This window comes from Neocloeon triangulifer, unplaced genomic scaffold, assembly GCF_031216515.1.
Source record: "Neocloeon triangulifer isolate White Clay Creek 2 clone unplaced genomic scaffold, ASM3121651v1 ptg000002l, whole genome shotgun sequence".
Taxonomy (NCBI): domain Eukaryota; kingdom Metazoa; phylum Arthropoda; class Insecta; order Ephemeroptera; family Baetidae; genus Neocloeon; species Neocloeon triangulifer.
This window is the reverse complement of record NW_026775545.1, coordinates 7,718,158-7,731,065: the sequence shown is the minus strand read 5'-3', so window position 1 is coordinate 7,731,065 and position 12,908 is coordinate 7,718,158.

Here is a 12,908-nt window from a genome sequence, read left to right as displayed (position 1 = left end):
ATATGTACTCATGTTATTCACGATAAAGCTGATTGCGACGAGAAAATGCGCAAAAGGACTTGCTGAGAGTGCTGCTTACCACTTATCTTGAGTGACTGCCTGACTTGACTACCCGCAAAATGTAACAACCACATAGATATATGTAAATTTTTCCTCCAGAGGTTACCACTTAAAATAATGGAGTGGTGGCGAGTGAGTGAACCACCTAATTATTTCAATTATTACATAAATTTAAAGTGCATTTAAGGGGAAAAACAATAAAAAAAAAGATTAATATAAGCAATATATATATATAAAAAATCACCCTGCTACCACGATTAATATCTGGACATAAAAAAAATATAATGAGTAAATTTTACAAATTCATATGCAGAAATAATGAACATAAAAAGTTTGTACTATACAAAGAATTTCTGTGCTGTTTTGTATAAAAGAATTTTTTGTATTGACCGAGAAGAATAAATAATGTATAATAAAAAAATTCACAATCTTAGCACTATGGTTGTATTTTAATTGTATCAGTTCTATTTATATATACGGTACATTAAACCACAAATAAAAAGCATCAGGGAGAAGCTGACTTTTAGGAGATTCTTCTATGACAGCATTTGATTCAAATCCGATGATCACAGTTGAATTATTGTGGGGTTGATATTTAAAGTATGAAAATGATTTATTTCTGCCCTACATCAATATCCTTTAAGCACCGCTTAAGTAAGGTTCGAGGACAAAAAAATGATAAAAAAATCACTTTAATTAATTAATATCTCAACTATGGTAGTGTGGCATTTTATTTGTTGTTTATGGGCAGCAAAAATATCTGATATCTGAATTAAACATTGAGTCTCAATAACCAGAGAATAGATCTAGATGCAAGTCCGTGCACAAAAACTTATTAAATTGACACGAGGACGTCACCTGATGCCTGGCCCTGACGGCTGAGAATTAATAACTTTTTGATTAATACATGTGTAATCGCGTGCCATCCATTGCACGGCGAAATCCCTTGAGTCATTATTTGGCACCATGTGCTCTCAGCTAGGGCGGACCGATGAGTAAGCCAGCTCTAGTGTCGCTTTTACTTTCCATTCGACCGTCACGCTGGATTACTCATTGTTGTCAAATTAATGGCCACGCACGCGTGCAATCAGAAGCGCATTCAAGATTTATGCCAAAACAAATGGGCAAACGACCGGCACTCGCATGCAAATTACTCCGAAAGGGGTGAAATCGCTCGTCAATTTTCGCCCGCATCCGATACACAATGTGTAAGTACGGTCGAGTGCGAAATTGCAATCATTAAATGCATGGATGGCACACACTCGCCTCGCAACTCGAGTAATTTATATCAACAAGAGTGGCTTTGATTGCAACTGCGAGTGATTCGACCGATTGGCACGGGAGAGGAGGAATCAAAATAATTGAGATACAAAATTTATTATGAAAAATAAATCTTATTTTTAATACCCTCAACCCTCAATTTTCAATTCTTCACTATTTTCTTCGTATCAAAAATTTTTCAACACTCATCCATTATACATAGGTAGTATTATCTATAACATATTATAACATTACGCTGCTATTTATAAATAAAAAATTTTATATTTTGCCATGCTTAAAATGTTTAATTGTTTTATTTTGAAAACAATGCATTTATTGATTTAAATTTAAAAAAAAAAACGTGTAATTTTGGAATTAAAATAAATTTAACTTAAATATTAATACTATTTATCATATTATTAATTACTATAATAAGGGATTTAAATTATGAAACTTTACATAATAATAAAAAAAAACATTTTATAATACAGTTTTTGTTTATAAGTGTTACAAAAAATTATTTAGCAGTCATCATACTAAACTATTTTCTATGTTCTAATCATCTTATTGTAGTCTTTTGTGTATAAAAAGCTATAAATTTCGTTTGTGCCCTTGATACCTATTCCGCAGTGCAGGAAGGAAACCCTCCTATTTCTAAGCTTCCTATTCTCACAGAACTGCAAGCGTGCGTGTGTGCGCGCGCGAATGTGTTTGTGCATTAACTTTAACGGCCACATCAAATTGAAAAGTGGCCGATTTTGCTTCTGCCGTTCCTTCCATCCGAAGCTTTCTCCCCCGGCCCCCGCAATAATCTGCTTTACGGTTCCCATGTGCAGTTTAAAATCTCCTCCGGCTGCATCGAGGTCGATTTCCGAGTCATGCCTGCGTGTGAGCCATATTGGATGTTTTGTTTGTTCTTTTTATGTCATTATTTTTATTCCTGAGGTGGGATTATGCAAAATTCCGCACGGGAAAGAAAACACCGAAAGCACATTTGCCGCGACAATGCAGCGCAATCTGGATTAGCATACATACAATGCGAGGAGTGCACACAATGGAAAAGTGATTTGCCGCGGCGAGCTCAGCACGATCGGCAAAATAGACACACACATTCTTATTTCAAGCTCATTGTTGCGGCAACCGCGAGAGAAAGAAAACAGTGCGAGGAGAAATTGAATGGGAATAAAAGCCATCAGCAAGTAAGGCGCGGGCAGATGATACTTTTCACAGTGCAAATTTCGCGCATCAAATAATACTACCCTATGCACTGAAGCTTAACGTAAAATGCTATGTTGAAGACTTGGAAAAAATGTGTTGATGCAATTTTATTTTAAAAATTTCCTTCGCAAAGTTTAAATTTTAAAAAAGGACACTGAAAAGAAAAAAATTTTTAAGCAAGGTGTTGAATTTCAAAATTATTTTCATGTTTTTTTTTTATGAAAAATAGATACGAATAATAAGATTTTCCATAGTTTCAATTATTATAATGGTTGAATGAACCTACAGAAGTTCTTAGTTCTCTAATTACACCAGACATGTATTTTCCATGTAAATTTAATGTTATTTCATATCATTAATTTTTCATTTGCATTTAACTATATTAATTACAAATCGGACAGCAACGACTAATTTTCAAAGCAGAGGAATTAGCAAAAGAAATCAATCATACCCAGAGCTTACCTTTTGTTGATGAGGAGGGTGATAATTAGTCATGCATTAATTGTTCTATTGCAGTTAAAAATAAAAATTTAAATTTTGGTATCACAAGAGTATTATCCAATAATGGAAAACCAGTGACCCCGACTGAAAATTCCAGCAGGCGAATGTGAGCAGAGAAAAGCTGCGGGAAATTAAAAATAATTGCCGGCAGAGAGGGTGAGGGGCGGTCGCCGAGCCTTTATTGAAAAAAGTGAGGTCAGTCAGAAAAATTTAGTGAGCACGCAGAGTTCAGTGAAGGGGGTATTGTGTTGTAGGGGTTTATTTAACGCACAGCACACGCAAATGCCAACGCCGGGGCAGCCGTAAGGTTAAACCTCGAAATCCTCTTTCGACACCCCCTTCACCTCGACGCCGCCGCTTTTTATCTACGCTGCTGCACCCTCGACTCTGACCAGCCGTGCTTTTTCTCGGCCAACGTGTGGAATAACGCACCCGATTTTCCCGAATCAGGGGCAGCAGCTGTGAATAAAGACCACTTCCATCGCTGACGATAGAAGCTCTTTTATTAGCCAATGAGTAAAATTACGTGTAAAGTAGGAAGTAGGGTGACTCACAGCCTTTAGGATTTCATTGCCAAAACCATTCCTCCCTTGCTTGGATTTTTTTATTTTAGTTTACTGCAGAGCTCCAGATTATTGATGGAACAAGAATTTTAAAAAATACTGAAGAAATGAAAATTTTTTTTAACAAAAATTAATATTTTTTAATGCATTTAAAAAATGTTGTTCTAGGTGAATATTTATGTCTCAAAAAAGGCGAAAATAAGTATTTTTTACTTAAAAAGGTGACTTTTTTATCATTTAGGTGATTGTAAAGCTTCTCAATTTGAACTTAAAAAAAAACATCCTTTGGAGCATATATAGAAATTTTTTTTATTATTAAGCTTATTTAATTTAATTCAGCCAAGCTATGCGATATAAGAAACGACTGAAAAGAAGATTGACGTGTGCTCGTACGCGTGTCGGAGTTTAGCGCCCGGGACGAGGAAAGGACGGGTTAGATAATGGCAGCGGGGCTGAAATTTCACTCCGATGCGCTGTTTAATTTGGAGCACGAGAGAGACAAATTTTCGCCGGCAGACACGCGCGGAGAGTAAGTGGCAAGAGGTCATATCTTAAGATTATTCACGGCGAGATGTGTGTCGTACGCGAGCATGACAAATAACAGCATCGTCTTTCTCATCGTCTGCGCTGCGAAGGCAACACACAACTTTGCTGCAAAACTAAGTTTTCCTAATGAAAAACTTACTTCTGCGAGCGAGATTAACAAAACAATGGGCCGCCGCCGCCGACATTTGGGTGGCGCATATAATTAAAATCTGGTGCCTCTCGCTGCCGCTCTTGATTAAAATTTCTAGCACGGAATATTTCTCATTCTCCGCCACCGCGAGTGCATGAAAGAGACGCAAAAATTAATAATCCGATAACCTCGACGTGCTCATGAAAGGCAAAACTTATTATTTTTTCCCTTCCTCGTTGAATGAAATGAAACTTTCATTTGAATCTCTCAGCTGTCATTTTTATGACTAGTTATATGTAACTAGGAATTTTACTATTGAATTTAAAATGACCGATATCTTGATTCCACAACCGCACCTGTTTTTTTTTCAATGATTATAAGTTTTTTCTTAACTTCATTCATGTCATGAAAAATTAATGAGTTGATTTTCAATCTAGATTGATTCATTAGTTTTGTGAATAATTCTTTGTGAAAAGATAAAATTGCATGAAAAGGGAATTTATTATACGGTACGTTGATGAGGATAACTTTTGTGTGTAATTTTTAATTCATTCAAAGCTGAAGGTAAAACCAATTTAAAATAATGCCTTGTCTATTTATTTCTCCAAGCAATTGTGCTATTGAAAGGTTGCGTATAATTAATGGGCAAAGGTAGACGGAATTATCCAGAGGATTTAATGTTTTTATTCAATTGCTACAAACCAGCTACAAAACTCCTTCAAACGAGTTGTAATTACAAATTATTACACAGTGTTATGCACTCAGAATCTGCATTTTAGCATAGTATAATAATTACAGCAAAATATTATTAGTATAAAAAAAGTATCACATATTTAAATTAAAGTGCGTTTTCTTCTTTGAATATTAGTGTCATCATAAACAGCAAAATAAAATTTGAACACCAGTAGTTTTAATTGATTTTTATCATATAGAAAAAATATCGTGTTTGCAATATTATATTTGTTTTGATTTTTAAGGCAATCAGTTCTAAATCTTGTCAATCCAGTTAATTTTTTCCTTGTTGTTATCATGAGTTTCTGAATTTGTATAGGAACCTTCTAGATTTACATTGAACTGCATAATCTGCAACTGTGTGACAACTTTTATTTTAGATTATAATTTTTTTAGACAAAAATAACGAGCGGAAAATTACTTTTTGTATAATTCCATGACAGGCAGCACGCATTCGTAATTTATTTCTCATTTTCCTATTCCATATATTTAACTAGAGGGTGATGTATCTGCCTGGCCGATCTAAATAAACCATCTGGCTTGGAAAAAATCGTATTTCGCACCGCATATGCGTGCGTAGATTTGTATTTACTTTATACATTTTTATCTGCTCCTCGTCGAGTGAGAGAAAGAGAGTAAATCTTAATTTGCGTCATGCACTCGCCAGCACGCAACCCCGGCGAGCGCGTGATGAGTCACATTTTCATTTTCATATAATAAACATTTGTATGTGAGAGAGAGTTGGATAAAAAATATTAATAGGACGGCGACGACGACGAATGTCCGCGCGCGCTCAGCGAGCAAATTAATTTCGGGCATGTTTCATTTCATGACCACGTCCGGCGCGTACTTAATTTAATTGTGAACTGCACAGTGAGAAAGGAAAGCGTGTGTATTTAATCATTTGTTTTGAGTAATACGCCTACGTGCAAAGCACGACAAGAATTATAACAAAGCAGTTTATCCGCAAAATTTTGAAGTTATAAACAAAATTTGAAAAAGAAATATTTATTAGAATAACATAAATGTGATGTAAAAGTTTGATTAATTTATATTGCATTGACGACTCATTTAAATTGTATTAATTCTCTTAATTATTGCTGTAAAAAATCCAGCTTTAGCTTCTCAGCATTCAAAACATTTGCATTTCCGAAATATTTTAATAACTTTTTAACTAGTTCTCAAATGCACATAAGATAAATATTAAACTTCAGTGCATTGTGAGAGTGGTTAAAATAATACAATAGAAAGGAACAGAACAGTAAAATATAATATAATAAATTTAAGAAAAACCCTGGTCACTGAGTAAGGATGTCTTTTGCAAACGAATACAATAGTCTTGTCAGAGCTTCGCCTCAAATTGATCGAGAACAATATCAAGTTTCCCGTAGATATGCAGAGCTACAAATGCCACTCAATTCACGTCCGACGCAAAGGGTTATCGAATAACAAGAGTGAAAAGGTAAACTGCTGGAAACTTAGCTCGACTCAGTCGCGTGCCACCGCCCTGTTAAAATATGAGAAAAATTAAGTCCTTTTTCTTTATAGGGCCACATTTTTCCAAACAACGACGGCCTTGACGCAAATGACTTTCCAGAGAGATGAAATAACACGATTTCAAACGATTGCATCTTTTTGTAGAATAAAAAACATAAAATGTGCAGAATTATAATTTCGAGCTCTCTTGAACAAAGTGATTTGTTAATCAAGTAAAATATCCATTTCATTTTTGTAAAACCAGTTTTCGGTGTAAATCAAAACAACTTTGATACAATTTCCACTTCATGCAAACTATAAACAGACGAGGCTGCGTTGGTGAAGCGCTATACTTGCGTGCGACTGTGAGAAATTCATTGTTTGCGTGTCGATTCAATTTGCGCTTGCAAAATCCAGCACAGCAAACTCATTTTCGCGCTCTTTGTTTCCCTCTCTGCACGCAAATTCCACATCGGCAGATGAGTGGTGTGTGAATTTGCGATTTAATTAAATCAATCTTGCTGCCAGATTGCACAAAACCGTCTAATTAAAACGCCGTCTCTTTGTTTTACAAACGTCAAAATGATTTTCAAAAGCGGCTGATTAGGTGTGTTTTTGGGCTCCATTTTCCCTATTGGCTTGAAATCATTATTAATTAATATGATTTAATTAGCCTCCATCCACTCGAATGGCACAGCTTTATGAATAAAAATTTGTTGATTTATTTAATTTGTCATGTTTTAATTGTTGAATAGAATAATTGATTTATTCAACACAATATGAATGAAATTTTCTTACAATTTAAAGTTTCATCTCTCTTTAAAATTTTGATAATCGCTATATTATTAATTACTTATTACTCATTCAACTTAATCAATTTTAATTATAGTACTGTTTTGTTTGACACAAAAAATTTCTCTGAGTTCATCAGTTTCTTCATAAACACCAAATTTAATTTCATTGCATATGCAAACGCTTGAAATAAATGAATTAATAAAAACAAAATGTATAAGGTATCAAAATGAAAATTTTTATTTAATTAATGCAAAGTAAATTAAAGTTCTCCCAAACACTATAGCTACTCAAACAATTTAATTCCTTTTTCTCTTTAAGAACCCCCCCCCCCCCCCCAAAAAAAAATCAGCTGCGTTTAATAAATTTATATGTGTATAGGCGAACGGTGGATCGTGATTGAATTCAAGCGCGAGAATCAGCAGCAGCAGTGGCGGCGGCGGCAATTTAAACTTATTGCTTCCGAGCAATTGAGTCTCAGCTGGCTGCAAAAAAACCTGCCGCCGCTGCAATCAGAATGGAAGGAGGGCGCTATGTATTAAGGGATGAACGCGCCTGCCTTCTCATAATTAAATGCAATTTCAACGGGAAATCGCACCGTTCTGTTCGTTTCCAATGCAAATGGCGCCACAGCCGCCACCGCTTTTTTTACAGCTCCGCTTTTGCTGCAAGAATATAAAATCAAATTGCGCTTCAAAAGAGCCATAAAGTGCTAATTAGCTGGCATTACCACATTTTCGCTAGAGGCGCTCTTGATAGAACTTGTGCACAGAGGGCGGTTTGTTGTGATGCAGAAATCAACAATAGAACTGCTCGCCTCGACTTCGTCTATGTTGTTTGATCCACCACACCACTCAACAATTTTTTTACTTCAATTTATTCCAACGTCTGTTGATCCGGCAGATTTGCTGCCATTTTTATCAATACGTTTACGGCACCATAAAAAGAATTTAAAATCATCCTCATAATTTGCAGCCACTTTCTCGATAAAATAAGGCAGAATGAAATAAATTTTTACAGAAAATACTAATGAGACTTATGAATATTTATCAATAATACTGATTAAAATTAAATAAACTAAAAATCAGAACACATCATTGACTACTTTTAAGCCAAATCAAATCCAAAGTGCCGCTGATTGACATGGGGTTGTGGTTTTCTTTGTAGAAAATGAGGTGGAATTAACACATAAGTTGAAGAAGTTTAAAATGGAAAAATCTTGGCAAATTTTAAAACTTATTTTCATTGAGCTGAAAATTTGTCCCCACACTCTTTTTACAAGACTCTCTACCTGCTCTACCTGTTTATATATTAATTAATTTATGCATGCATAATTTTAAAATTTATTTTAAAATTTAATTTGCAGTTGTACAAATAAACAACAATTATTATAATTCACAATTTCGCTTTGTATATGTGGTAATTTATGATAAGAATTTTAATCAAAGTTAAGAGAATGGTCATCTTGAGCTAGAAGGAATAATGAAACATTACAACAATTCTTGAAGACGATAAAACACTCCGTTTGCAGATAACTGCTTTTTTTCCTTTTGGCTTTTGCAATGGAGACTATTATTATAAGAGGGCAGCGTGATAAAAACATGTAGCAATAAACCGAGCACTACTTCTGTTATTATGACTGGCACAAATTCATTCTCTCCATCCGTCGCTCACCCCCACTTTTTCTCATCCCCTTCGCCTCCTATGTACTTATTTCAGTAATGTGTGTGTTGTTAAAAGTTTGCGCGCGAGGGTCACTCCCCTAATGCTAGTCGACGACGATGACAATAATAATTATTATTGCAGTTGCCAATGCTGCGCAGCAGATTTTCCACACACCGCACTTCTCTTACGAAATAAAACTCCCCTTCCCATTTCTATTTTTCATAATGTTCGAAGAAAATCTACATAAACTACAAACATTTCACTTACATTTTGACTTTTATCCCCTTGGGATTTTTTATCGTAGGGAAGTGCAGGAAGTTTTAAGAAAAGAAAAATATAATAAATCTATATACCTGCTTTTTTATAGTCTTATTTCAATATTTAAAGTTAGCTTAGATTTTATAAGTTTTATGCGGACTAAAAAGAAAGAAAGAATATTAAAGTAAAGGCCTGAATTAATATTCTATAGTTTTAAAGTTTTATGCATCAAGATCCTTCGAAGGTAAAATCTAAATTTTTTGAGCACATATAATTGATTCAGAATAGTTTTTTTGCTGTTAAAAAAATCTTTCAGAATTTTTCTTTTCTTAGAACGTAATATACGTGCAAATTCATCTTGATGGTGAAATTGCATCAAAAGCAGCTGTCACTCGCGTATTCATTTCTGCTCTCTTTACCGCATCACGTTATATATTTTAATTCCCAGTCAAATGAGATAGAACCGCACGCACGCGTCTGCGGCAGACGCTCACATAAATCTCCACTTTATTAACTTTTCAATCGCGCCCGACAGACGTGCCACCAAAGGCGAAAGATATGATATTGATTATTCAGCATTTAAATAATAAATCAATCAGAAATAATTTCGAGCAGATCTAGATGTGGGAGCACAAAATTTGGTTCGTATGCAAATTGCACGCGCTGGAAACGGCCACCCCACGACGGCACCACACGCTTCGTATGACCTAACACCCCCGGCACAATGTAATTACCCTTAATGCTATGTTAACAAGTTTATGTTAATTAAAATTGAAAAAAAAATTAAATTATTTATTATAAAAAAAAAAAATACTTGTACAAATTTCAAGATCAAGTAGTGGTGATTCGTAGTTTTAGAAGTGAAATTTGAATTTCCCTTGATGAAAGATACTGATTTTTTTCTATGACTCAAAAATCCTTCAAGGCAAGGTAAATTTTGATACAAGCACCATATCATATATTAATGCATATTTACATCAATATTCCTTCAACAACTTTCGTATTGACCTTTTGAAAGTGAGCAAAGATCGTCACGCGACTCCTTTTCCACCTACATTCAACTTGCCGCGACTGTGATTGAAAAGCCGGAGAACAATAAAAATCGAAATAAAAAAATGTTTGTGAGCGTAGGCGGCGCAGGAAAAAGCGTCGGTGATTGAAAAGTGTTTTCTGGCGCATATATAGGAACGCACGCACTTCTCATCCAGCCGGAATGTAAGTGAGCCAGGCGGTATTTTGCACACACACTGTGTGCGTTCATCTTTTGTGTGTCTCGCGGGGCGGTGCTTTTGAACACTGGCGCGAATTGATTATATTCTCGTCACGGTGTACTTGTCAGCCAGGTGATTGAGTGAATATATACCACCCTCGTGAATGCACCGCGCGCGATCTATTCATTTCCAATGTTTTTTACTGCGCCGTACACACACATTTTTGATCCCCCGCTGACCTTAATACCCCCAAATGATCGCCTTCAAAGAAAAAAAACTATGGTCGTTCGTTATTTTAAAACTATTAAGCTTTCAGAGTGAATTAAATTTATAATTCCTGTGTATATTCGTTTATGGTTTTACAAATAGTTAATCACCATTTAAAATAGCAAAATTGCTAAATGAGAAGCGCAATTTTGCTATCAATGAGTTATTAAAATCGAAGGGCATTATTAATCGAAAAAATCACGTATTCAGCAAAACATTAACAATTTTTTTTTAATACCAATATTTGTTTTGTTTAAACTTAAAAAAACCTCACCAATCTGATTTGAATAATAATTTTGCTTGAAACACCAAATTTTCATACGCTGTATAGTAGGAGACGGGTGGCAAAAACATAACAATAATTAATCATTATACCTTTTCAACAAAAATTTGATATTTTGATTAATTACATGATGTTATCGAGCATTGTACAATGAGAAGTAAAAAATAAGAAATTAAATGATGAAGTTTATACCCATAATTAAAATACTGATTCCCTCACAACGTATTATTTGCGAACATATGCGCTTTTAAAGACAAACTATAAAAATAGATACATTAAATAATTGACACTGATTTCCACATTCTAAAGTACAGAAAATGGTTTGGAATTGGAGATCAGGAATCAAAACCTCCCAAAACTTACTGCTCATGACTTGTGATTTCAAGTTGTTTTGGAAGGTAAAATAAACACACTCAAGAATAGTACTCACGCAGTCAAGACAAAACGCATGAATCAATATTCAATCTGTGTGCCTCGCGCTAGAGTGAAATGCGAGATGTTAGATAGGGAGTAAGAGAGATGTCTGGGCAAAAAATTTCTCCCTCCACGGAGCACGCGAGACAATCTGCGGGAATTGATCTCTCCCGTCGGAAAGTTTTGTATTTGCACCCAAGCCACTTCTTCTTCTTCTTGTGTACGTAGACGGAGCACAAAGTTGGGTCTGCGTTGGAATGCATTGTGTCTGAGTGATGCGTATCAAAATAATAAATGCCACCGGCAGTGGAGCAAGAAATGCCCGCCAGCGGCGAATTTTTCCTCATGTCGATTGCCAGATGGAAGAGCATTAATCCAAGTTTCTTCGGACGCGCTTCGGATCGCTAAATTCATGAGAGATCCGATCGCTGCCAGGAAGTTATTAGAAGGAGCGGATGGATATACATGGTTGGGCGGTGGTATAGATTGAGACGCGACGCTGCTTTTCCTCATTCAAACTTTGCGAGTCAGCCATTTGGAAAATTGCAGCTTGTGTGTCCAGAGCAGACGGGTTTTTCTTTTGCTCGCTTCCCGGCTCTTTGGCAAGTTGGTTCGCTTTCTTTTAAGTTGGGGCGTTGCTAAAAGGTTTTTTTATGACTATGTACGTGAGCTGTTGCTGCCCTTTCACTGCAAGTACGTTGAATTTTCTTAAAGACCTCCAGACATGACAATCAACAATACACAAAATGCAAAACAGAATTAATTTTTAATTATATTTGCTGGTTTTCCATTTATACCATCTGAAATATTTTATTTAAATTTTTCTACTATTATGGGATCTAAAAATAATTAAACGTTGTGTCTAATTCTTAACTGTCTTGTATATCATACAATCTTTTCTATAATTCTTCAATTAAAAAAAAAAAATTCGTATTGAAATAAAGTGAGCCCTATATTTGCCGCTAAAGTTAAAAGCTATAATTTTTGTACGTTTCCTATCGAATAAAGAATTCTGATTCTTATTAAAAATTAAAATTTTGTCTAAATTTTTTAACTAAATATTTGACCATGCTGAAAAGTAACAAAAAAGTTGACAACTTCTCATTAATTGCAGATTGGAGAAGGAAAGAAAATAAATAAAACGAGGTCAAAAAGTATTTTAAACTGCATTAAAATTAGCTGTGCTAATTGCTTGACTTCTGACTTGCAAGTTGCAAGAAGAGTTAAATTCTATTAAATCCCACAGCTTTATCCGCCGCATTAAAACTTGTAAGAAGCAAAACTGAGCAAGCAAATCAGCTCGCAGCCATTTGTTGCACTTTTACTCGACTCTAATCTCTTAAAACCCGTTGCAATAAACTTGGCTGGCGAACGCCATAAATATATTTCCATCTGCACCGCCGCCATTGGCCGTAAAACTAGATATAATCCTCTCTCCTGTGCGGCAACTCTAATGAAAACTAGTTTTCAACTAGACGCAGCAAGAGCTCTTTTCGGCCCAATTAAATTACAATCAGCCGCGAACGAAATTC